The sequence below is a fragment of the Hippocampus zosterae genome, chromosome 12 (assembly GCF_025434085.1).
Source record: "Hippocampus zosterae strain Florida chromosome 12, ASM2543408v3, whole genome shotgun sequence".
NCBI classification, from domain to species: Eukaryota; Metazoa; Chordata; class Actinopteri; order Syngnathiformes; family Syngnathidae; genus Hippocampus; species Hippocampus zosterae.
The window spans coordinates 1937189-1963354 of NC_067462.1; the positions used below are offsets into that span (position 1 = coordinate 1937189).

Sequence of the window (26166 nt, forward strand, 5' to 3'; positions counted from 1 at the left end):
CCCCCCCCCCCAAATCCTAATCACCAACCATTGCGAAACATTTTCATTGGAAAGATTTCTCACAATACATATTGATGAGTTTTGGTAAACCAAGCAGATTAAAAAGAAAAAAAAATCATACCGAAGATGTATATTTATGTTATGAGAGGAGTCGAATTGACCCCTTTTAAAGTGTAATCAACTATAAATCCCAATTTTAAAAGGGTGAGCAATGTGAGCCTTTTAATTTCTGAGAGGGGCGGCCCGGTAGTCCAGTGGCTAGCACGTGGGCTTCACAGTGCAGAGGTACCGGGTTCGATTCCAGCTCCGGCCTCCCTGTGTGGAGTTTGCATGTTCTCCCCGGGCCTGCGTGGGTTTTCTCCGGGTGCTCCGGTTTCCTCCCACATTCCAAAAACATGCGTGGCAGGCTGATTGAACACTCTAAAATTGTCCCTAGTTGTGAGTGTGAGTGCGAATGGTTGTTCGTTTCTGTGTGCCCTGCGATTGGCTGGGAACCGATTCAGGGTGTCCCCCGCCTACTGCCCGAAGACGGCTGGGATAGGCTCCAGCACCCCCCGCGACCCTAGTGAGGATCAAGCGGCTCGGAAGATGAATGAATGAATGAATGAATGAATAATTTCTGAGATGAAATGAAACATTCCTTGAGACAAGTTGTCCCAGAAACATTCTTGTTGTTCCTGACAAATAAACGGAAGAAGAAAAATAAAACGCACTACATTGGGGATGCGAAAATGAACCTAATTTTGTATCAACGGCTGTTCATCTGACCGGACGCTTCTATTTTATATTATAGTGTTTCACTATCGTTTTATCAAGTATTCTGGAGGCTAATCCAACATTGTTGGTTTTAATACAGATGCACAAAATGACCGAAAGACTGACGCCGGAAATGGAGCAAGTTGCTGTCTATTTTACTGCCCGAGAGCTAACCACAAAGCTTGTCCAACACTTGTGTGCCTCTTAGCTTCGCTTAACACTCCTGTTATGTTTGTTTCTCAGGAACGCCTCACACATTCCTGGGTCAATTTGACCCGGACCGTGTTTAGTAATTCAAAAGTGTCACGAAATCCTTCAAAGTTTGTTCTTCTTAGGCAAACGTGTGAAATGAGACTTTGTTGAAGTTGATAACGCGTTTCAAGCCAAGACGACGTTACGCCCCGATCGATGACTTTAAAACGACATAACAAGAGTGCTAAAACATACTGCGCTGACCTTACACTACATGAGCCGGGTGTGTGAAATCATGAAATTTAATTTCAAGTGCCTCTTTGGAAAAAAAAAACAACAACAACCCATGTCGTCCTTTGGAAAGGCAGCAAGTGGGACTCATTTGCTGGATTTTGTTGAAAAACGCTGTACTCATGACGATAAAAAAACGTGTGAAGATGTGCCAACTTTTTGTGTATTTTTTTTTTTTTTTTTGTATCTGTGCTTATGTGGACGTGTTTAGCAACAATAGGCCAACAATAAAGGCCTGATTTGGAATTGGACGATTCCAGTCTCTGTTTAAATCCATGCCAAATCTGTCATGTGACACAAAAAATTGTGTTACATGAACCATACGGTGTAGAATACCGGGACGTACTCCAGCTGTGTGTACTGCATGGTTAAGGCTTGCACTGACAACGCATTGTAAACACAACCCGGTATTTTTGTGTCGGTTGACAACTGCCGTTGGAATCAAATGCAAAACAGCCGCTTGGAATTAATCGCACGGACAAAATTGTTTGTGCCCTTTAAAAAACACACAAAGATGGTCTTCTGAAATGACTTGAAATGGATGAGTAATAAATAAAGAGCATAAAACCTTTTCAGTTGAGGTAAATGCCATTACCTTATTACCGCAGATGCGCAGAATAACCAGTAGGTGGCGGTCTATTCCAAGACACTCCATGGCGGGTGAGTTGAACTTGAGGACCCACCTCCTTCACGTAGGCTTTCTTTATCGGACAAATTGTGAGGGATTTGCAGACAGAAATTCGTTGACTTTCCCCTTCAATGTAACGATCTGACACCGTAGTCCTTGATTATGGAAAACATCATTGTCGTCTTTGAAATGACTCGAATGTGCAACTGAACAGGGGCCGATTGTTGATGTTCTATGGCACCCGTTCATGATAATGCTCAAGAATGAAATGAGCTCCTCTGCATAAAAGTGACATTTGGAGTCAAGTTGCATATCGAGATCTATACAATTGGTAAATAAAATGGGGTCTAGTTGGGACCCCTGCGGAGTCCCTTGTGGGCGGACAACAAAACACCATTGAGGTCAATGCTCTGTGTTTTAGGATCTTTCGGCAGAATTCATTTCTTCTCCGGGTTCAATGACATGCAGTTTAATCATTTAGGAAGCCACATCATCGAGACTAGCAGGACTAGACAAAAACCAAAAGTTAATGATTGAAAAAACACATCGGCTAACACATACTGTTTTTCATCAGCCGGATGTCTAGCCTTAGTCAGGGAATTGTAAACAGTTCCAAGTATCAGCCAGTGTTGGCACAAAACCTGCCAGGAAAAGCCTACTAGAACATCAAATGCGTTTGGGGTTTATAAGAGGCACTTTGAAGGCAGGTGTGTGCTGACTCCGATTTAACATCAGGTGGAATGTGTTTGTTCAACAGAGCTTCACCCCCAGGATCCCCAAACTGTGAAAATAAACTCGGCTGATTTTTATGCACGCTCACTCGTGTTACTCTGATACCTAAAATAAGCACCCCCCCCCCCCAAAAAAAAAGAAAAGAAGAGTGCATTTGTGGTTGACAGCCAGCAGCAAATGGCCAGCCTGCTTACCACCGCCACGCCCGAGACATTTAATACACAAAATGCGGCCATCTGCTCTTTGAAACACCAGCACCGGTCTGTTTTTCTTTGTCGTTACCTTCTCGATCAAACCGTGTGTCCTACTGTTGCTCGAAGCAAATTCTTGCAGCGGGGAGCGCTCCCCTCGGTCTCGTGGAGGCAAAGTGATGGTGATTGCCAACTGCTGCCTGCCACCTCTGCTCTGTCGGAACGCCAGTCAAGTGGAACATCAAACTGCCACACTAATGTTCTCTCATAGTGAGATTCAAAATTGGCATTTCCATCAGGCCTGTGCATAAAGATACAAGTGAGCCGCTGTTAAGACAACGGCATGTTTTCTAAAATAATTGTTGCACGCGGGCCAATTTAATACTGAATAAGCTAGACTGGTCCAGCACCCCCGCGACCCTAGACTGGGGGGGCGGCCCGGTAGTCCAGTGGTTAGCACGTGGGCTTCACAGTGCAGAGGTACCGGGTTCGATTCCAGCTCCGGCCTCCCTGTGTGGAGTTTGCATGTTCTCCCTGGCCATGGGTGGGTTTTCTCCGGGTGCTCCGGTTTCCTCCCACGTTCCAAAAATATGCGTGGCAGGCTGTTTGGACGTTCTAAATTGTCCCTAGGTGTGAGTGTGAGTGCGAATGGTTGTTCGTCTCTGTGTGCCCTGCGATTGGCTGGCAACCGATTCAGGGTGTCCCCCGCCTACTGCCCGGAGACAGCTGGGATAGGCTCCAGCACCCCCGCGACCCTAGTGAGGATCGAGCGGCTCAGAAGATGAATGAATGAATGAATAAGCTAGACTGGGTGACAGTCCAGAGCCATTTTCAAGCATTGACTCCAACCTGCCCGCCAGACGTCACTGGCTGAAATAATATCATGCCAAAGAGAAAGGGCAAGCAGAGTTGAATCGAACCTTGTTGGATGCCAGTACTAGTTTCAAGGCCCTGAGCATCTGACAGTTCCTGGCCAAGAACATTGCTGGCTGGCTTGGGTCACGGTTAAGTTTGACTTCTACGGTTTGAGCACAAGCTGTCGTAAAAACCATGTAGGGTAAAAAAAAAAAAAAAAGGTGCTGTGCTTTTTATTGACATCATCATCCCAAATATTTCCTTTGAGAGATCCTCTGCGGAGCAAGCGTAGCAACTAAAACGCCGCATTCTTCATTTGCGCTCCCACTTTACGGGTCCCTCCATGAGTGGAAAGCAGAGCAGGAAATTGCCAACCGGGCTCCCGTTGAGCGGGCGACTGCCATTTCCGAACACTGTGCCAGGCTTGCCAGATGTGTGCGTGTGCGCGCGCAGCTCATCCACGCGAAACTGAAGTCTTTTGCTCATGTTTTTCATTTCTTTCACAAATTTATTCTAATAAGAAAGGAATAATTGATGCAAATTTGTTATACTTAATGAATGCATTATAATTCATACGAAAAACACATGAAGCGGTGCAGAAAAAGGATTGATGGATATTTGTATTTTTTGGCACTTTTTGTGAAACAGTATGCCGGTATTTCCATAAATGACTGTCACAAGTCAGACCTCTCTTTTAAATTGGATGATGTAGTGGTCGAGTGGTTAGCGCGTCGACCTCAGAGTGCAGAGGCCGCGGGTTCCATTGCGGCTCCGGCCTTCCTGTGTGGAGTTTGCATGTTCTCCCCTTGCCTCGTGGGTTTTCTCCCGGTACTCCGCTTTCCTCCCACATTCCAAAAAACAAGCATGGTTGGCTAATAGAACACTCAAAATTGTTCCTAGGTGCGAGCGTGAGCGCGGCTGGTTGTTCGTCTCTGTGTGCCCTGCGATTGGCTGGCAACCGGTTCAGGGTGTCCCCTGCCTACAGGCCGGAGACAGCTCGGGATAGGCTCCAGCATGCGCCATGACTCTGGTGAGGATAAAGCAGATCAGAAAATGTTGGATGGATAGTGTACGCATACAGTATATTACTGTATAGTGAGGTCACCAATTGTTGAATTAAAAAAAAACGCCATTCAAAAAGAAATATTTTACAAGTACAGCACTTTTGTACCTCATTTCGCAAAAGGAAAAAAAAATGGTTTAAATATTTTTCCTATAATTAGTCTGATAAATGAATCAATTGGAACGAACCACTTTTCTGGGCGGGGGGTGCAGCAAAACGAATGCAATTTGACTTGAAATGCTGGCAGGGCCTGACTTTGGAATGTATCTGAGGGCCACACTTTGCCCCACCGTGTCCCATGTCGCGTGTCTCTGTGGCACGGGAGCAGTCTCAACAACCATCCACCGGCAACGCTTTCCGTCGCGCATCTGGCACGTCGGGCTCCCGCGTGCAGCTCCGCTTGCCTTGAACAAACACGACTTGGCACCGGCGCGCGCAACAGCTGGCATCCGGCTTGCCGCCGCGGCTGTGTTTCAATGTTTGCCCCCCCCCCCCCTCCCGTGCCAAAGCAGATTACGGCAGCACGTCGGCCGCGAACGACAACGCTCGATTGTCACGATCGAAGGACAATTAGCCGGTTCTTGGTTGGAAACGTTCGCAGATCACCCTTGCATTCTCCCACGTTCCAAATACGTGCGTGTTAGCTTGAAAATGCGACTGTGAATGATCCATTTACACGCAGTACTCGCTGCATACTCCAGGGGGCCCCACTCCACTGACACTCCACTTTTTCAATGCATCAGTCGAGGGGGCGGGGGGCGGAGGGGGGGGGGTGTAAAAACAGTCCATGAAACGACTTTTTGTACCATGAGCACAAACAATCACTCTTGGGAGGGATTGGGAGCGAGGTTGAGTGCATATCATGCAGAGTTATGTAATTGCTGATAATCCGCCATCATACCGCCCGCTTTGATAGCGGTTGTCATAGTTGCTCGGAATCCGTTTCCAAAAATACATCCATGCGCCGAGGAGCGGGCTGATTTCGCGGGAGGGAGCACAGCGCCTGTGCAAGCGGGCTCGGCAACGGTCATGTGACGGAGGCATCCTCAGAGCGGCGAGATCCTCCGGGAAACGCCTCGGAACCTGCGCCAACAGCCCGGGTTTGGATGAACGGGCCGGGGGCCGATGTTTTACAGCTCGGCTAACGATCCTTGCTGATGTGTATTAAGTGTGAAGAGAAATAATGCATTCAAATCAGTTTTGGGTACATTGCCTCAAAACTCCACCGTGCAAATTAGTGTCACGGTATGTCCAACTGCATCGGCGTTGGTATCATCTCCAGATGTTCAATAGGGTTTAAATCGGGATTTTTCAGAAGAGTGCGACAATCTTTTGGTGGTTTTGGGTCATTGTCCTTTGGGGGGGGCGGGGGGCTGTGGGCCCTGACCCCAATCAACAAAACGAAAGAGAAAATGCGGCAATTGAAGACGGCTGCAGGAGGGGCCTGGCAGAGCGAAAGCGGATGGGTGGATTTCTTTGAAGGGCAGTCGCCGGTTAAATAACAAGAAGTCATTAGAGGGTCAGCGATGAGCAATTGCTGAAAAGTAGGAGTCTGTGATCGTCAAAATTGGATTTAGAGGACATTTAGGAAATTGACGCAATAAATGTTGTTGGGCTGCACCCTGTTGCAATTATTCCGAAAGCACAGCAGCGCACCTCCACCCACATGGCACTGAGCTTCGCTTTGATGGGAAGAAGCCCAAGGAATGGACACCGCAAGTCCGCATTTCAGGACAATAATTTATGCTTGTTTACACCGTCCAGTAAAGTTGAGTATACTATGTTATACGCTGAAAAAAAGTTCTTAAAACTCCAATTTCCTTCAGCAAAACCAAAACACAGCAAAGGTCATTGGTGTTAGAAAACACCTGGAGCATCAAAAAGCTGCAGCTCGTTCAGAATTCAGCTGAAGAAAAGATTTTAAAATTCTGCTACTGGGCTACAAATGATACGTGTTCGTTTTAACACATCACGCGCAGGCTATGTACATGTTCAAATTCAGTACATTTAAACATGTGTTGATTGTACACTGTAAAAAAAATCAATAATAATAATAATGAATGTGTAATAATTTCTTTAGCACTTTCTGGACTGAACGTGACGTCATCCCAGCTGCCAATCAAAGTGATCTTCAAGCCAGGCCCTGCCCACCGCCAAAATGCGCTCGGCGTGTTCGACTGACAACTGATTGCAAGAAGAAGAAGAAGAAGAAGAAGAAGAAAACGACGACGACGAAGAAGAAGTCGAAGAAGAGCAAACCTGCCGGCCGGCGGACTGACTGACCGACCGACTGACAGACTGACTCCCACTGCGTTGCTTCGGAATGTTCTTGGAAAGCAGCGGACGAGCACTTGAAGGTGCACGCTGAGGTAACCGGTCGTTTCTATCCTTGGGGAAGAAAAGCGTTGTGGTTATTGAGATGTCACAGTAGTTTTTTTTAATGTGAGGCAACAAAAGTACAAACACTTGTGGGCTCTTGGGAGCTCTGCTTGGGTAGTTTACGTGGTGTCTGTCCTGGAGTGTTTGTTTTTCGGAGGACTTTTAGTGCTACGGCTACTTTTAGCCTACTCCCTGTCCACATTTAGAAACATTTACTTTGTCAAAATAGGCTCGTCACGTTGTTAACGACACGCGAATGTTGGACACATGACGTAGAAAAAAATAATAAATCAACCGCGGTATATTTGTTCAATTATAATTTTCAATAATAAATTGATCATGATTTGTTTCTCCTTTCTGCTGTTAACAACAGCTGTAGAATTGTACTTTTACGTAAGTAGGATGACCAATTTTTACATTTTCTTATTGTCTGTACAGTGTCCTAAGGTGGCATGAAAGGCGCTTTTAAATAAAATACATTATTATTATTATTATTATTATTTGAAAGAGTTTTCTTTTTCTACTTTGACCAAATCTGCGCTTTGACTGAAAGTTACAGGGTGTAAGTAAGTACTTGAGCCACTTTTGTTTTTTTTTTTTAGGCTAAGCTCCCTGTTTTGTGTGTTTCCCCCACAGAGGACCGCGGCCGTGTTCCAAAAGTGCAGCTCTGCTCTCTCCTGACGTCACTGGAGCAAAAGAATTTGAGCAATGCCGAGCAGCTGGTGGCCTCGCGGACGGTGCAGGACAACCGCACGATCTGCAGCAAAAACGAGCAGCCTTTCCCTCCTCTCCCACAAGAGAAAAGCCTTGCTGGGTCCAAACCACTGGAGAGGTGAGATTATTATTATTATTATTATTATTTTTAACTACTCTTCACTGGTCCTTCTGTGATGTGCTTTTTTTCCCCACCCCATACTTATATACAAGGTCTGATTTCAGAAATGACTGTTAGTGACCTCAAAGTGGGCCTGGGATGAATCAATTTCTGTAGTTCAAAGTCCGGCCTGTTGAAGCGCAGTACTTCCACCAACAACATGGTTGCTAACCCTTTGAGCAATTTGTTGACTCTATTTCCCGTTTTGCGACAATTTCAGAAAAGGAACCCGGGACGTGATATCATTCACTGCCGTACAGTTTCAAAGTCAACTGATTTAGAGCATTTTGACTCGACGACTATTGTCTTCTGTGTTGATAGAGGCATCAAACCTACCAAGAGAGTCGAATCTGTTCTTTCACCAGAAATGAAAACTTTTGTTTCAAGCCAACATCAAGCAACTAGTGATCAAGCGATGTGTTTTTTTTTTCTTATTTGGCTTTTGTGACACTCCAAACTACAAAAAAATCAAAAATGTGACCGAGGAATAGCTTATGATGTCCTAATAATAATATAACAGTATTTACAAGAGAGACACAACAACTGTTTTTTTTTCCCCCCCCCATCGATACGGATGACTGATAACTATAATGATAATGATTTTCTCTGTGAACCTCGTGTCAGTGGTGGTTACTTTTTAACTTTGCAGAGGTTGCTCACCGGCTCATTTCATCCCGTGCGAGTTGGCCTTTTGATGGGTAAAATACGGAAATCTTACAAGCTACTCCTGTGACATCACTTCCAAGGTTATTTCAATGAACGAAAGCTAAAGCTAAAACTAAAACTAAAACTAAAACTAAAACCAAAATGCAACATTTCTGTAATGGAATGAAATGCTTAAAAAAAAAAACGTTTGGAGTCCAAATAAAAGCGAAAGCTTGACGCTCTCCCTCATCACCCAATTACATCTCCTTTTATTAAACATGAAGTTGACGAGATGAAAGGAAGGAAGGCGGTTATTGGCCCGACCGCTTGGAGCAATAAAACGCATACGAGCAAGATTCAACGCAGCCAAATGGACGTCCAGCATTTAACGGGCAACTCTCCAGAATCTCTCAGGCTCGACTGATGCGATTTGAGGCTTGATGAATCCTTGTGTTGATCCAATGAGCCCGCGGCCGCGAAACATTCTCTCCGCCACTCGGCTTCCTATAGTCGCCTCTGACAATAACCCTTCTTTTTCGGACGGGCTGCGCCCGCCCTCGCCCGGGCCCTTGTCCTGACTTTGAACCCGATTCCAAAAACTCATTTAGCAAGTGTTGGAACGGTCGGCGCTTTGGAAAGGCATCCTTGTTTGTGGACATGTTGTGGATGTCACGCTAATGCTTACTAATGGAGTCTATTAATGGCGCCTTCTTGCTTGTTGTGAAAGGACCACGCTGTGCTCGGACACGCTTAACCGCCGCCATTGTGGGCCGTATGAGCGGCCGCATTCCCGTTTTATCTCTGTCATCACCTCCCAGCTGATCTCGGGGCCCATGTACCGTACGGACTCCCGTTGGCCTGTGAATTGGGAATTTCTCCATTGTGAGACTAATAAAGGTTTTTCTTATCTTATCTTATCTTATCTTATCTTATCAGCAAACTCGCACTTGGGCCCTCAGTCGGACCAGGGCTGGAATCGTTTGATATTTTCATGATTTCCTTTTGACTTGTGTTTTTTTTTACAAATTCCGGTGCTCTGAATTCGTTTTGAAAATGGGTTTGTCTGTTTTTATTTTTATGAGAACGCTATCTACGCCCAACCCCCGGTTTGTTTTAATGCTGCTTTTAGTTTTTCATGTCTGGAGTATTTGTGAAGTGCAGGATGAAAAACAAAAAGTCCAGAATAAAGTATTGTGCAATAAAGCGTAGTAGACTACAATTTCCAAACGACTGTTTGACCTTTTTTCGTACGGCCGTACAGTAATAAGCTAATGCCTGAAACTCCCTGACAGAGAAAATGAAGGACATTTCCACTTTTTTTATTCATTCATTCATTCATCTTCCTAACCGCTTGATCCTCACCAGGGTCGCGGGGGGTACTGGAGCCTATCCCAGCTGTCTCCGGGCAGCAGGCGGGGGACACCCTGAATCAGTTGCCAGCCAATCGCAGGGCACACAGAGACGAACAACCATTCGCACTCACACTCACACCTAGGGACAATTTAGAGCGTCCAATCAGCCTGCCACGCATGTTTTTGGAATGTGGGAGGAAACCGGAGCACCCGGAGAAAACCCACGCAGGCCCGGGGAGAACATGCAAACTCCACACAGGGAGGCCGGAGCTGGAATCGAACCCGGTACCTCTGCACTGTGATTTTTTCTTCGATACTTAAGTCGACATTGCGCAAAATTAGGATGATAAAATCACACATACCTCGGCTAATAGCCGAGAAGGTGTCGGCGGGAAATTCACGGCTGCTGAATTATTCAGAGTCAATTAGAGCAGAGAACCCGGGTGGGGGCTGTCGACGTGGCACAAGTGCTTTTTCCAATCATTCATGTCATGAGTTATGCAAAAAGGAGGCCTTTTCTTAATTGCTGTTTACTGCTAACTATACCGCCGCGCGTTATTTTCACGCCGCCGCGACGGCTTCCGAAGAGGAGGGGTGGGGGGGAGACGCATCCGAGTGCCACGCGTCGGGCCGATCAACGCAAGATACGGTGATTGACAGAAATGCCCACACACCAACTGCAACAAGAGGCAAATTTTTTTTAAAAATCCAATCGCAACGCACATTGTCGAGCGACGTGACTGGTCACATGACGCGGCGACTCGTCATGCTTGACGGGGAGTCTATCGCTTTTGTCAGTCGACGGTTAACCGCACCACCGTGTCATTGACATTCAGGGGAAACCTCGCCATCTTGGTGTGGTTTGCCGCCATCTTGGTGCGGTTTGCCGCCATCTTGGTGCGGTTTGCCGCCATCTTGGTGCGGTTTGCCGCCATCTTGGTGCGGTTTGCCGCCATCTTGGTGCGGTTTGCCGCGCTGCGCTCCCAATAACAAATTGTTATACAATCTCATGATGTAAAGCCGTTTCCTCCTCGCTGTTTTTTTTCACTGACTTTTTTTTTGTGTGGTCTTTTCCAATTGTCTGGCCAAAATGGATAAAAGGCCGCTCGTCTCCCCCGCCCTCGCGTCCGTCAACCGCTGGCTCGACGGCACTGCCCTTTGCTTCATTTTTTTTGTGTTCATTGTTTTGCGACAAAAGTGCAGCTTGCTGATGTCTTTTATTTATTTATTACTATTTTTTTTCTTTTGGGATTCGCTTGCGTCACTGTGTACGTTTTAGGACATCAGCGTGAACTTTGGTGCAAGCCCCCCCGAGATATGTGTGACTTTTTTTTTGGAGCACTAAAGGAGCCATTGTTGCATTTTGAATTGAAGCATGGCCGGCAGTCAGCTTCATTTCATGGCGCCTGACAAAATCGCCATCATTGTTAATATTCGATGAATTGTGACGCTTTAGCAGCAACAAAATTGACCCCCAAGAAAAAAGTCCCCGTTGGTGCACCGAGCAAAGTCATACTTTTTTTTTTTTTTTTTTGAAAGTTTCAAAGAAGCCAAAACAAATAGTCGTGCTGCCAGAATGTTGTCCTCGTTGAGTTGGTCCGAAATGAAAGATGAAGCTTTTAATCTTCAATTTCATGTAAGCCACTCATCCAGTTAGCTGCTCATTTCCCATGTTGACCCCCCCCCCCCCCACCCCCCACTCCCACCCCTGTGATTGGGTCTACTTAAGCCCTTCGCCATACGTGACAGATCCCCCTTTCCCCTTCCTCAATGCCATTTGAGCAGCACTGAAGGACTTTTTGTGCGCCTGAAACCTGGGTGGCACAGGCTGGCATGTTGACATGCGACTTGGCATTTTGGGGCTGTGTTTATGGCCTTGGACGCTCAGAGTCGGAACACACACACACACACACACACACACACGCACTTGCGCACGTACGCACTCACACAAACTCTCTCATTCGCCTGCTTATGCCAGCAGCAGTAATGGGTGGTGGGTCTTGGCCAAAGGGGATCTTGCGTCAATAAATACTGATGCAGCTTGACGCCCCTGCCTGAACACAAACAGAGGGAGGGGGGCAGGGGTGGGGGGGTGGGGAGAGGTAGAGGGAAGCCTTGTGTAGTGTGTTACGGCCTACGAATTGGAGCAAAAGGAGAGTGCGTGTTGGGTTTAGGCCCGGTGATGCTCTTGCGTTTGCTTGTCTTTATTGACGAGCGTTTGTGTTCATTTTCTTCCATAGGTCAGCACGGTGGGGGGTCTATCTGTCTTGCAGTCCGGAGGTTCTGGGTTTGAATCCCGGCTCAGTACGCCCCTGTGTGGAGTTTGAGTGTGCCCCGTGCTTGGATGGCGTTTGTGCAGGTAACGTAGCTTCCTCCCCACATCCACCAAATGGACCGCCGCTGTTCGGTTGGGACTGGACCATAGCGCCAATAGCCCAAATTTGCATATAATTGATGGCCATTTTAAATACTTTTAAATATTTTTTTTTTAACCTAAAAATGTTTTCTACAAAAAAACTAGTTTGCCCCCCCCCAAAAAACACCCCTTTTTTTTTTAAAGATACATAGTAAAAAAGAAGTAGTGACGAAGCAATTCCACAGGTGGTAAATCGCGAGCATGCGGGGCTTGACTCGACTCGTGAATGGTTACTTGTCAACATGAACAAACATCAAAAGAGGCTTTGCACTGGCTCCCACTCAGCTGTGGAATCGATAATCGATAATTCTGCTCCTGGTCAATAAATCACTCAATGGTTTGGCTCTTGAATACATGATAGGAAATGCTAATTGAATGCCAACCCACTCGAGCTTTGAGGTCTGCAAACGCGAGTCTGTGAGTGGAGGAGCCCCAAGTTTCAAAACAAACATGCTGAAGCGCCTTTTAGCCGTTGTGCCGCACCTAATTGGAATCAATAAAATGAATTTCACTCGACGGTCTTTTGATAATTTCAGAAATCAACTTTTTAATTCTTTTATTTGCTCCCTTCCCCGCATTAACATGCATGCCATCCAAATGAGTGCCCCCCCCCACCCCCCCATAAGCGGAATGCTAGTTAACTTGCAGGCCTCTGACGTTCTGTCAGGTGCCGCATGAGCTCAAGAAATGTGTCGAAAGAAATTCAAGACACCCCCCCCCCCCCAAAAAAAGAAAATCTTATTCGAAACAGTGATCCATCCATAACAGGTGGTTCTGAATTATTCATGTGACGTCTGGGGAGCCGAGCGGTGATGTGGGTGTTTTTTTTTTAAAGTCTCACAAAGAGAAAACAACAAAATTGCAATTGCTTTTTATTAAAAATAAAATAGCACACGTGTCACAACTGGAATGCGTCGAGAACGACGGCTTGTCTTTGGCTCTCCTCTTATCCGTCTCTAGTCTACAACTAAACGATCCAACATGAGAGCGCGTTTTCTACAGACCGATAAATTGACTAATAGCACCTATAAATGTAGGCGTGGTTTCGTGTAACTGTCATAAAAAAGTCGCAGTGGGAGCTTTTCAGATTCTGAAAACTTTATTTATCTCCGTGGGGCAATTAGAGTAAATTAGTCCAGTGGTTAGCACGTGGGCTTCACAGTGCAGAGGTACCGGGTTCGATTCCATCTCCGGCCTCCCTGTGTGGAGTTTGCATGTTCTCCCCGGGCCTGCGTGGGTTTTCTCCGGGTGCTCCGGTTTCCTCCCACATTCCAAAAAAAAAACATGCGTGGCAGGCTGATTGAACACTCTAAATTGTCCCTAGTTGTGAGTGTGAGCGTGGATGGTTGTTCGTCTCTGTGTGCCCTGCGATTGGCTGGCAACCGATTTCAGGGTGTCCCCCGCCTACTGCCCGGAGATGGCTGGGATGGGCTCCAGCACCCCCCGCGACCCTAGTGAGGATCAAGCGGTACGGAAGATGAATGAATGAATGAATGAATAAAAAAAAAAAAACATCCGCGGTGCTGTACGAGATGAGTGGCAAGTCAAGTCTGATCTACTTCTAAAAAAACAAAATGGCAGCTTCAGCACATTTGCTCTCAAACTCTTTTTGTGTTAATTGAGCTTTTCTCTCTAAATGTTGAGAAGCTTTGAGAGCGCCTCGTCCATTCGCATTTGATGTCATTTTATTCCGTGTCATGTCATGTCGGTAGTGCTTCATGAATCTCAGCTCGGCACAAGGGAAGCTCTTGTTGACCGGGACAGATGAGAGCCCCCATTATTGTTCTTTCGCCTCTCTCACTCTCTCAGTTTCAACAATGTGCCTTTCAAGTTATTCAAGTGCGGTCAAACACGAGTGTAACGTAGCCTTTGGAGGAATTTATTAAGTGTTCACATTTTGCGCTTAATAAATGTCATGCATGCAGAGAGCAATGCTTTTATGGTCAAAATGCTTCGCGGGCCGAGCCACATTGTTTTGTCATTAATGAAGTGACTTCATCATGTGGTTTATTTTTAAAGAACAAATTGGTCACAGTGCGTTTGACGTTTTTTTTTTTTAATTGTCTGGAAAAAGGGCTGATAATATAATAGTTGGGCGGCCCGGTAGTCCAGTGGTTAGCACGTGGGCTTCACAGTGCAGAGGTACCGGGTTCGATTCCAGCTCCGGCCTCCCTGTGTGGAGTTTGCATGTTCTCCCCGGGCCTGCGTGGGTTTTCTCCGGGTGCTCCGGTTTCCTCCCACATTCCAAAAAACATGCGTGGCAGGCTGATTGAACACTCTAAATTGTCCCTAGGTGTGAGTGTGGTGAGTGGTTGTTTGTTTCTGTGTGCCCTGTGATTGGCTGGCAACCAATTCAGGGTGTCCCCCGCCTACTGCCCGAAGACAGCTGGGATAGGCTCCAGCACCCCCCGCGACCCTAGTGAGGATCAAGCGGCTCGGAAGATGAATGAATGAATGAATATAATAGTTGGCGGTCATTTATTATTTTTTTTCACCCCTTTGGTTGTGGCTCTTCATTTTTTAATTTTTTTTGTGGAGGGAAAACGTGTAATAACCACTGAGCGGCTTCGCAACGGTAGCGATTGTGCGATGTGTCACTTCAAATTCAAATTTAAGCCCGGGAATACACTTTTGAGACGATTCGGTTGTGATGGTTGAGTGAAAGTGACACCGTGCGCCGGGGACAGTTAGACCAGCACGTTGGCTTTGTCCTCCGAGTCAAATCTGTCAGCTCGCAAAAAATAGTCCAGATGTTCGTTCGTTCGCAAACGATCCGCAGATTAAGAAGTCACAAGACCGCAAAGATTAACCCATAAGAGTTCACATCTGCTCCTACGATTACAGTATCGGGGAAAAAGGCGAGGGCTGCGGTTCACTTTCAAACGTAGCCCGCGCCCGCTTTTACACGGACTGTCTCATGCGTGTGTGTGTAGTAAATAAAACTTCACACTGTATACGAAATGAGCAAAAGTGTCAAAAGTACACAGTACTTAAGTAGAAGTACAAATACTTGTGCAAGTAAAAAGAATTCCTATAAAAGTAAAAGCAAAAAAAAACTATGTGGTACTGTACTGTACTTGTTTCCTCACCACCGGATTTCAGATAAAGACACAAAAAACCAAATTGCGTTCTCGGAACCGGTCCTGAAGGATGACTTTGCAGTGTCGTGTGATGAGTATGTGTGTACTAGGCCCGAGTCTCGGAGATGCGTCGAAAAAAGGGTTGGAACCAGGCAGGTCAGGTGGCTCTGCGAGGACGTCATACCCCCGCACCCCCCCCTCACCACCCTCCGCTTCCATAATCGAAAACAAAATCCAAAGTTCCCAGCAGTTACGCAATGTTGTGGCTTCGTGCACCCCGGGTCTCCGGAGGCAGAATGAACTTTTCAAGGCACTAATCGCTGCATGAGCCATGAAATTGAGCTCTTAAAAAGGAACCCGTGAAGGAACCTCGAGGCCTTTGGTGCTCGCAAATGACAAAATGTGACAATGTTGCGGCGCGCACGTACGTGAATGCTGAATTTGACGACCAACATGTTGTCATTAATTATTTTTATTAAGACACCTGGTTTTTATTCATTCATTCATCTTCCGAGCCGCTTGATCCTCACTAGGGTCGCGGGGGGTGCTGGAGCCTATCCCAGCTGTCTCCGGGCAGTAGGCGGGGGACACCCTGAATCTGTTGCCAGCCAATCGCAGGGCACACAGAGACGAACAACCATCCACGCTCAGAATCACACCTAGGGACAATTTAGAGCGTCCAATCAGCCTGCCATGCATATTTTTGGAATGTGGGAGGAAACCGGAGCACCCGGAGAAAACCCACGCAGGCCCGGGGAGAACATGCAAACTCCACACAGGGAGGCTGGAGCTGGAATCGAACCCGGTACCTCTGCACTGTGAAGCCCACGTGCTAACCACTGGACTACCGGGCCGCCCACGGATGAATATATATTTTTTTATTCATGTACGCTCCGGGTATACTTGTACGTGCGTTTTCTTTTGGGTTAAGCCATTGTGACCTTCTCACAGTTCTTATGTGCTCTTTCTAGTGTTTTAGAAAACCAGCCCACACTAAGGCTCAATTATTACAAGCACAAATCCGGCGACTCCTGCTCCAAAAGCCCCCACGTTAGGCGCGCTTACACTCGCCAAAACCTTCCCGTCTTTTGTTGTCAAGGTAAGCTCAAGCGCTTCAGGTTTCATTTGCCCGGCGTGGCTTCAGATACCGGCCAGCGAGACGATTCACGCGGCGGAATTTCAGCATTTAGGTTGTCGGAACCCAAATTCTTCTGATTTCCGAAATCCCAATCGCTAATTGGCTGCCAATGGCAAAACTCCAGTGGTTTGTTTCACTTGGCATCTTGCGAGTGTGAATATTTGCAATTTCAAGTCCTTGCTGCTCAACAAACACCCCTTACATCATGAGAAGTTAAAAAAAAAAAAATGCCACGCGCCGCAGTATTTTAACGGTGAGAAGGCAGCGCTCGGCGCTCGGGCGTTGTACTGTGGTTGCAAATTCACGAGAAGAGTTCAGAAAGCGTGAGTCGTTTTTTTTTTTTTTTTTCATTCATTCGGACTTCACTTCTGCTATTTGACTCGCCGACATTTCTCTGCGGCAAAGGCGCGCCGCTGTCGAAACACGTCCAAGCGTTATTAGTCAAATTCGTATGAAACCGAGTTTTGTCATCCTCCCAATTTGCAAGATGTCACAACGCCGCAAGCTCATTACCGCGGCTCTCCGACGCGGTAGTTTATCACAGGAAGCAAAACACCGAGCTACGGGTCAAGATTTTCATTTTGTGCCCAGCCAGATAAATGAGCTCGCGAGGTTTCTATGAATCGGAAAAATGTTGCGAGACGTGTTCGCCGCGAGGTTTCTCGATAGCTAACGCTTACACTGTGTGTCGTAGGAGCCAAACGCAAACAAAGTTCCGCTTTAAATCTCGTGACTTGCTCTCGCTTTTGCTTGGATCAAAAAGAACGAGCCGTCGTTTGCTTGATTTTATGTCTTGATTTGCGGGCATGGTTAAAATAGGACACGAATTCAAAATAACCACACAGCCTCTACTGGATTCATAGGAAACGCCATAGACGGGCTAACAATTAGCTTTTAGGCAATGGATATTTAGTCCTCACCAGAAGGAGCCACAATGAAGTGCTTTTGTTTTTTTTTCAGTCATGAAAAACACTTTTCAAAGTTAATTTTTTTTTTGTTTTGGGGGAGGCCGGAACGGATTATCGGCATTCCCATTCATTTCAATGGGTCAAGATGATTTGCGATACAGTTACGAGTGTCGTCACGGAACAAATCAAACTTGTGTATTGTTTACACGGAGTTCATTTTTCGTACAGCGTGGAGGACACAAAGTGTGTCAGAAGTGAGCTCATGTGTTTTTTTTTTGTTTTTTTTTTCCTTGACAATTAGCGTGTACATATATAGAAAGCGCTGATTATTGGATGGCACCAAAGCGTCTCCTGTTTGTCACCCGGCGCCTGAAAATGAAACGGATTGTCTCGTGTCGGCATCGATCAGGCTCATTGTCATTCGCACATGATTGCACCCGGGGGGGGGTGGGGGGGGGGCCTCTACACCCTAATGAGCGTCCGTGCGATGACAAGCCGCACACCGAGCGCTTTCTCGCATGGAAATGCAATTGTAAGATGCTGACACACACCGCGTAACACACACGCGAACACCGGGCCATCCGTGGGAATGTTTATTTGACCCGACAAAGATGCGTTCTCACAGAAATGTGTCGACTGAATAAGCGGGCGCACGGGGGCCGGCGCCAAAGGGACTTCAGAGGAGGCGCCGTCGCTTGAGAAAAAGGAAACGCAGTTGTTGTTGTTGTTTTTTTTTTTTTAACTAAGTAGAAGAATAGAAAAAAAGCCAGCCGTATAATATTTACGATCGTTTTAAAATATTGCACTGTTAACTTCTACTTACGACGACTCTGGTAGTAGCAGAACAAAAAGATAATGCTAGGCTAACCGTTAGCGCTTTAAACAGGAACTCATTCAATGCCAGCCGCTTTCTCACTTTGGGTGTGACTTAGGATGTGCTAGGCTAACCGTTAGCGGTTTAAACACAAACTCATTCAAAGTCAGCCGCTTTCTCACTTTGGCTGTGACTGAGGATGTGCTAGGCTAACCGTTCGCGGTTTAAACACAAACTCATTCAATGTCAGCCGTTTTCTCACTTTGGCTGTGACTGAGGATGTGCTAGGCTAACCGCTAGCGGTTTAAACAGGAACTCATTCAATGCCAGCCGCTTTCTCACTTTGGGTGTGACTGAGGATGTGCTAGGCTAACCGTTAGCGGTTTAAACACAAACTCATTCAATGTCAGCCGTTTTCTCACTTTGGCTGTGACTGAGGATGTGCTAGGCTAACCGTTAGCGGTTTAAACACAAACTCATTCAATGTCAGCCGTTTTCTCACTTTGGCTGTGACTGAGGATGTGCTAGGCTAACCGCTAGCGGTTTAAACAGGAACTCATTCAATGCCAGCCGCTTTCTCACTTTGGGTGTGACTGAGGATGTGCTAGGCTAACCGTTAGCGGTTTAAACAGGAACTCATTCAATGTCAGCCGTTTTCTCACTTTGGGAGAGGGGATACCATCCATTTCTGACTGAGGATGTGCGCGAAGCCCCTTATTCATATTTTTTAATAATGAAAAATAAACCCCGCCCACCAAACGATTGGACTTTTGCAAACGTAGTTTTCCACTTTGGCATTTGAATGATTGTCAGCCTCAGCTGTTTTTCCGGGGACTGCGGGAAGAATGGATAGCGCGCAAACACCGCAGTGTCATCTTGTCGCAGCTTCGCCGGCGTTTTTTGCTTTGCTCCGCCGGCTCGTTTGCAGGACAATAATGTGGCGCCGTCAATGCCATTTAGCCATTTTCGGAGCGCACGCTCGCTCCGTTGGCGTCGCAGTAGAACGGCCATTGAGTCGCTTTTTCTGCTGACGACGTGCGCTTCCGTAGGACCGTAGTCGGAAGGCGAGATTAAAACCGCTTACTTTTTAATGGCCATCTCTCGTCTTTTTAAACGAGGTTCATTCACCCACCTTAAAAACAACAATTAAAATGGTACTCGGTACGCGCAAATAATAGCCGTTAAAAAAAAAAAAAGCTATTTATAGACACTATTAATAGACACAAGCGGCCCTGTTCTCCCCCCCTGCCAATATTTTTCCCCCTCTCGCAGATGTATTCACACATTAATTCGGTACACAAAGGGCATTTTGTTGTAAGCACGGATCTAAAGGGGGCCCCCCACCTCTTTTGTCTGCCGCAAATAAACCGTGGCCCGCGCACCAAAACAAGAGCGCGGCGCAGCCGAAGGAAAAATGGACGCCCCCCCCAACCCCCCCGTTTTCCAAAAGAAAGCATCCCGCTGCTTGCTTGTTGATCGGCGCTCGCCAACGACATGACCTCAGATTGTTGTCGTTCACATCGGAGATTATTTTTGTGAGCGAATTGTGTCTTAGTTTGAATCTTGCAAGCCAAGCCCGACGCTATGCCTACACCCCCCCCCCCTCCCCCCCCCGATGTGTCCCCGCGTTTTGTCTTCTCCGGATGACTCGTGTCTAATTAACTGTTGTGGCCGCTCCACTTCCCTTCTGAAAGCCTCCATTTTCGAAACCAAATCTTACAATTAAGCTGTCGTCGCCTGGGAACGTAATGGCGGCGCGTCATCTCAGCGCGGCCTCTTCTCGGGTGGGGGCCGCTCCGAGACGCGGCTGCCCCAATGAAAGATGAGCTCGCTTTAATGGACATCTTTACCGGAGGACGCCGGCGCACAGATTGACCTTAAAGCGTTTTTATCCCCCGCTCTAATTGACTACGGGGGGGGGAAAAGAAAGTGGACGCGCGAGGATTTGAGTGGTTGTTATGATGATTATTATTTTTTTCATATTTTTATTTTTTTTAAATGTCGACCTCGTACTTAATTTTACATTTGTATCGGAACTCCTTGTTCCGTCCTTGTGTTAATTTTGTGACTCCCTCTCTCTGCCGCCATGAGTCACTCAGCAAAAAGTGGAGGGTGGGGGGCCCTCCCTCAATCGCCTCGCTGTCCTTGTGAGAGGTCCCCCCCCCCCCCCCCCCCGAAAAGGGGACTTTGTGGAGTGGATTAATGCCGCTGATGAAGCTTGTTGACATCAGATGGCATGGGAACGAGCGATCCACTCGCACGGCTCAGAAAAGAAGCTCAGGCAAAAACCCCAAGTTGGCACGTACGCGCCAGAAAAAAACAAACAAACTAAGCCCAAAGCAAAGTATCCCCCCTCATGTTCCCTTCAGATGGAGGGATGGTGCCAAGAACATCTTTTTTTTTTTTTTTTCAGGAAGAATTCCAAACCAGCCCAAATATAGAGTGAGCAATAATAGTTGGTCATTGATTAGTTTGATTAATTATTCATTCATTCATTCATCTTCCTAACCGCTTGATCCTCACTAGGGTCGCGGGGGGTGCTGGAGCCAATCCCAGCTGTCTCTGGGCAGTAGGCGAGGGACACCCTGAACCCGTTGCCAGCCAATCGCAGGGCACACAGAGACAAACAACCATTCGCACTCACACCGAGGGACAATTTAGAGTGTTCAATCAGCCTGCCACGCATGTTTTTGGAATGTGGGAGGAAACCGGAGCACCCGGAGAAAACCCACGCAGGCCCGGGGAGAACATGCAAACTCCACACAGGGAGGCCGGAGCTGGAATCGAACCCGGTACCTGTGCACTGTGAAGCCCATGTGCTAACCACTGGACTACCGGGCCGCCGTTTTATTAATTAATATATTAATTAATAAATTTTAATGAATTAATATCCAAACTACTATTATCTAGTTTTGAATGATTAAATGCATCCGTTTTGCCCTCATCGGGTTCACAGCGCCTAGCAGATTAGCTTGTTGTTGTTGTTTTTTTTTTCTTTTTAACAACCGCTCAAGAAAATTGATGAATGATGGCTTTTATTTTTAGAATGCTGATCTGCGGAGGATTATTATTATTATTTTTTTTCCCTCACGTGTTTTCACATGAGACCAAATTGGGATTCCACTATTGTCACAAATTCTGCTCGTCTTTGGCGGTTTTCCTGCACATGGTCGCGTTCGGGGCGGAAACCTGCTATGTCCAAATCTGGTCGGTTTCATTTTGGGCACAAATCCACAAATCATTGATCTGTCCTGACACTGTCTGTCATTTTCACGTCTTATGAACCAATTTATAGGATGTCAAAGAACTCATCTGGATACTTGACCTTGTCTGAGAAGTGTCCGACACCCTGCGGCAAGATCGAAAGTCCGGAATATATTTATTTATTTATTTTATATATTTATTGCGAAAGCCGCGGAGTCACCGAAATTGACGATTTAGTGTTACGCCGCGTGGTTTGCGGATGATTTGGCTACGCGGAAATGCTCTCGTGGACATATTTAAAATAGAGGAACAGATTGTTTGCACAATCGGCCAGCTCTTAATAGCTTTCGATTTTTTAAGCCGGGGATAAAGACAAAGCTCTTCTTCTTTTTGGTCTCACTGGCATCTGAGATTTTCAGATTAATTAATGAAGGTTTTCGATCTACCAAAATGTTGATCCTTCACCGAATGTCTGCCGATCCGGGCTGGCTTTTGAAAACGAGCAAAAAAAAACCATCCAAGCCCCCCCCAAACCTCACCCGGCACGTCGGTCCAGGAGCTTTGCCAAAAGTAGCCCAACACTTCACAAAGCCGCGGGCGGGCAAAGCGAGAAGGCATCAGATTGACGTCAGAGGGGGAGCCGCATGGAATAAATTTCTCCCTAATGACCGCGGACGCTCCGGCTGATTGTACGAAAAGCCGTCGAGTTTGCGTCGGTCCGGAAATGCCCCTCGCTCATTTCGGACTTTGTTCCATTTGGAGCGCGCCAGTGTACGCGCGTCATCGGGCCATATTGTCCGGAGCCCCTGCCTCTGATCTTTGCATGTCCCCCCGCCAGTGTTGAAAAGGATTCCCTATGATGCCATCATGCCTCTTTGTACAAAACACAAAACGATACAACTGGCAGCCATTTTTTTACTCGTACTTCCCCCGTACGTCTGCGTCAATCCGACGATCCCGCTCTCTGACGTGGCCGCAAAGTGGAATCTGCCCCATGTGATGTCCACATGTGCAAGCGAACAGGGAGGCCCCTTCTGTCTTCCCGCTGACCCCTCGCGCCGCTCTGCACAGGTCACGGGACGTTTCTGTTGACTTTTCTTTCTGGACGCTCAAACGTTGCCATGTTTTGGTCTCGGCTATCTCGGATGCTTCGAGTTTCCACATGTTGCTAGCCGGTGTTCCCCGCTGGCCGCCGGACCACATGTCAATGCTGTGAATGAGCCTCTCGGCTGACGAGAGTATATTAGCGGCGCGGTGTCACGTTTATTTGATACAGTTCGGACTTCTTCAGATTTCCTTTTTTTAATTTGAAATGTCAGAAATAGCAAAGGGCGGCCCGGTAGTCCAGTGGTTAGCACGTCGGCTTCATAGGGCAGAGGTACCGGGTTCGATTCCAGCTCCGGCCTCCCTGTGTGGAGTTTGCATGTTCTCCCCGGGCCTGCGTGGGTTTTCTCCGGGTGCTCCGGTTTCCTCCCACATTCCAAAAACATGCGTGGCAGGCTGATTGAACACTCTAGATTGTCCCTAGGTTTGAATGTGGGCGTGGATGGTTGTTTGTGTCTGTGTGCCCTGCGATTGGCTGGCAACCGATTCAGGGTGTCCCCCGCCTACTGCCCGGAGACAGCTGGGATAGGCTCCAGCACCCCCCGCGACCCTAGTGAGGATCAAGCGGCTCAGAAGATGAATGAATGAATGAATGAAAGAAATAGCAAAGATCCGGCGAAGGGAGGCCAGAGAGTGAGCTACTGTATGTTGCTTCCTCCGACGAAGCTTCACTTAGGAGCAGGCAGCAGCATTGTGGCGCAACTGGAGACTCTTGAAGGAGCGCTGCCTGACTCTGAAATAAAAGCGCATTGCGTTTCAAAGTGCCGTCGCGTAAAAAGAAAATGAGTTTAGAAACAACCAGTAAATGTTTCTCGACGCGAAAGGAAAAAGGTCCGCCGTACAAACGCGACAAAGATGGCCGCTTGTGGCGAATGAGGCGCTTTTCAGAGCTTTGGAGACCAGGCGGGAGGTTGTTGACTTTTAATGGCAACGCCTCGGCGGTGATCCTTGCATCTGTGGGGGTGGGGGGAGAGTGGTGGCGGGTCGGTGTGGCTGGCACCCTCTCACCGCTGGCTCGGTTTACTTGCGGCAGAAGGGCCGTTTTGGAGGAGACGGGATGGCACAGTTGGCACGGCCTTCCGGCGGCAGAGAACCAGACAGGGTTGTGTCTTGAAACGGACAGGTTGCCCGGGTTGGCACACCGTCTCGCCGACTCTGAACCTTCACCACAACCCCCCCCCCCCCCCCCCGATCTGTCCCCCTTCACTCTGTTCTCTGGGCTGATGCAACGCATAATCTGCCCAAAAGGTGCAATGTCCTTCCTGCGAACGTGGCCCATCCTGTCCATACGTCTGGGCCACGGATGGGCCACGTCTGCGTCCGGCTTCTTCGCCAATTTGTCTCCTCGCCAGTCGTCGCTCGCTTGGCATCGGCCGCCGTTCCTTTTCTCCGTGTGGCGAGCGCGTATGTCTCTCCGCAAGAACTTAGCCTATGTGGTGGTGATGTTTTTTTTTTAGCAACAGATATCCTCTACGTACGGTTTATACACAGCGATTACCGGCAGATGTGTCTCATGCGGTTTATTGTACAGCGGCTCGCCAAAAAAAAAAAACAAAAGTTACGTTGCTGCTTTCCTGAAACAAGGGACATATCGAGCGTGAGGGGGGGGGGAGCCAACTTTCCAGCTTATACGCGCCGATTTGTGCGAACGATGTTCTGCATTTCACTCTATGAAAGGCATGAAGAACCAAACCATTTTTGCTGTTATCGTCGCACCGTACGTAATTTTCAGACAAATGAACGTGAAATTGGATCTCTCATGAGAGTAACGGTGGAGAATCAGCGCCCCTTTGTCGGTCTTGAACTTACCGTCTTGGCATTTTACGGCATTGCCGTCTGGGTCGGCGTTGCGCTCGTTTTCTCCGCTTTTGGGCCAGAAACCGGGTGTTTTGGACGACGCGTGTTCCACTGCCCATTCAGACCGCAAGTGATAGAAACAAAGAATCTCCGTTCAAAATGGCTGCCATTTTGGCCGCAATACTTTGCGGGTACTTGCACACGCGTGTGTATGTTTCCTTCTGGTTCCGTTATTGCCTTTTGGGCCATCTGCCGCCATCACCCCAACCGATGCGCACGCTCGGATGCAAAGCGGGGGACGGTGGAAAAACAAAGGAGTCCAACTTTGGCTTGAAACGTGACATTCCGAGCTGCGCGTTTTGTGTGTCGCTGCGCAAGATGTGAATATTTAATCGCCGTCCCTCCTTGGGCCATGTATTAATCATGCCGCAGTCTGCTCGGGCTGAAAATAGCGCCTAGCAAGCTCCACAAAACGTGTTAGCCTCGCTGTGTATTTTCTGGTCTGCTGCTTGGTCACGTGTGTGTGACACAGCACATGGTCCGCTCGCATTTTCCCTCCCCTTGTCTGACTTCAGCGAGGGGGGGGGGCGGGGGGGATGCTGGCAAAGGTGGCCATTGTGTTTGCACAACACATGTTCACCTTTCAAAGTGCTGCTCGACTCCAATTTGGGCCAGCAAATTGCCTTTAGCGAGCTTCGGCGGGATCATTTATCATTATTTTATCATGTGCGTTACCTCAATGGACCGTTCCGGTTCGGCTGCGGAAGCTTAAATATGAGAAACAAAGAGCGATTGGATCGTATTGCGGTTTTTAGTGAACAATGGTCTGAAAAAAATGAAACGGCTTTACACGCATGCGCAACGGTAGACGATAAAAAATGTCCTCAAATTTTATTTGGCGCTCTCGAAACATTAAGCTAATTTCTTTCGAGAGTTAGGGTGCGCCCTGTGCAAGTGGAACTTTGCATAGAAGTCCAACGTTTCCGGGATATCAAAATAAAAGGGGAGACCGTCGTGGCTCGTCGGGCGTGTTGGTGTCATAAGGTGTGGTTTTTGCAGGTCTGGTCAGGCCTTGCACACCAGGGGGTGCCACCGAGGTTGTCCACGGTCTATTTGTACCTCTCTCGATCACCTCCATTGATCCAAGCGGATCGTCGGAACATTTTTAAAAGGGTCGACGTCGAACGGCTCAATAATATTGCCACGACCGTCCATCGTTTGAATGTTTACGATCGGCACATTTTCACTCTGGAAAATTTTGCGATTTCTGACACCACTTCACTTTTTTTTTTTTTTTTAATAAATGAGAGGCGTTGCTCCTCTTGTGGAACGATGCTGCCCTGCTGAGCATGCAGTCGTCCCACGTGTAGTATGCTCGTCCCATGTGGCGGCGGAAATACCGATAAGGCATCGATGCAACAGATGGCTAACACTGCTCATGGCATGTATTGGTCACATGTCACGCACGCAAACGTAACGTACTGTGTACCTCCACAGACAATATGGCGGGAATATGTACATGGCGTAGCTTCCCCCCCCCCCCGGCAAGGTGCATGCGGCCGTGGGTCGCCCCGTCCGTCCGGTCTGTTTATGATCTATCTCGTCATGCGCGTGACTCATAAATAAACACTCGAGCCACCCTCACGGAAATGCCGCGGTGGCCTCGTCTTGGGGAAACACCGAAAATCAAGCACATTTCGACAACGCCCCCCCCCCTCCCCCGTGTTTCAATCACATCACAATCAGA

At 47.6% G+C, this 26166-nt stretch overlaps 1 long non-coding RNA gene across 1 annotated transcript; it reads left to right on the forward strand.

Moving 5' to 3' along the window:
* The first annotated feature begins 6807 nt into the window (after nucleotides 1-6807).
* Nucleotides 6808-8556, forward strand: LOC127611873 (uncharacterized). Its single transcript, XR_007965489.1, has 3 exons — nucleotides 6808-7077; nucleotides 7724-7919; nucleotides 8182-8556. It is a non-coding gene; the product is annotated as an uncharacterized LOC127611873 (long non-coding RNA).
* The last annotated feature ends 17610 nt before the right edge of the window (nucleotides 8557-26166 follow it).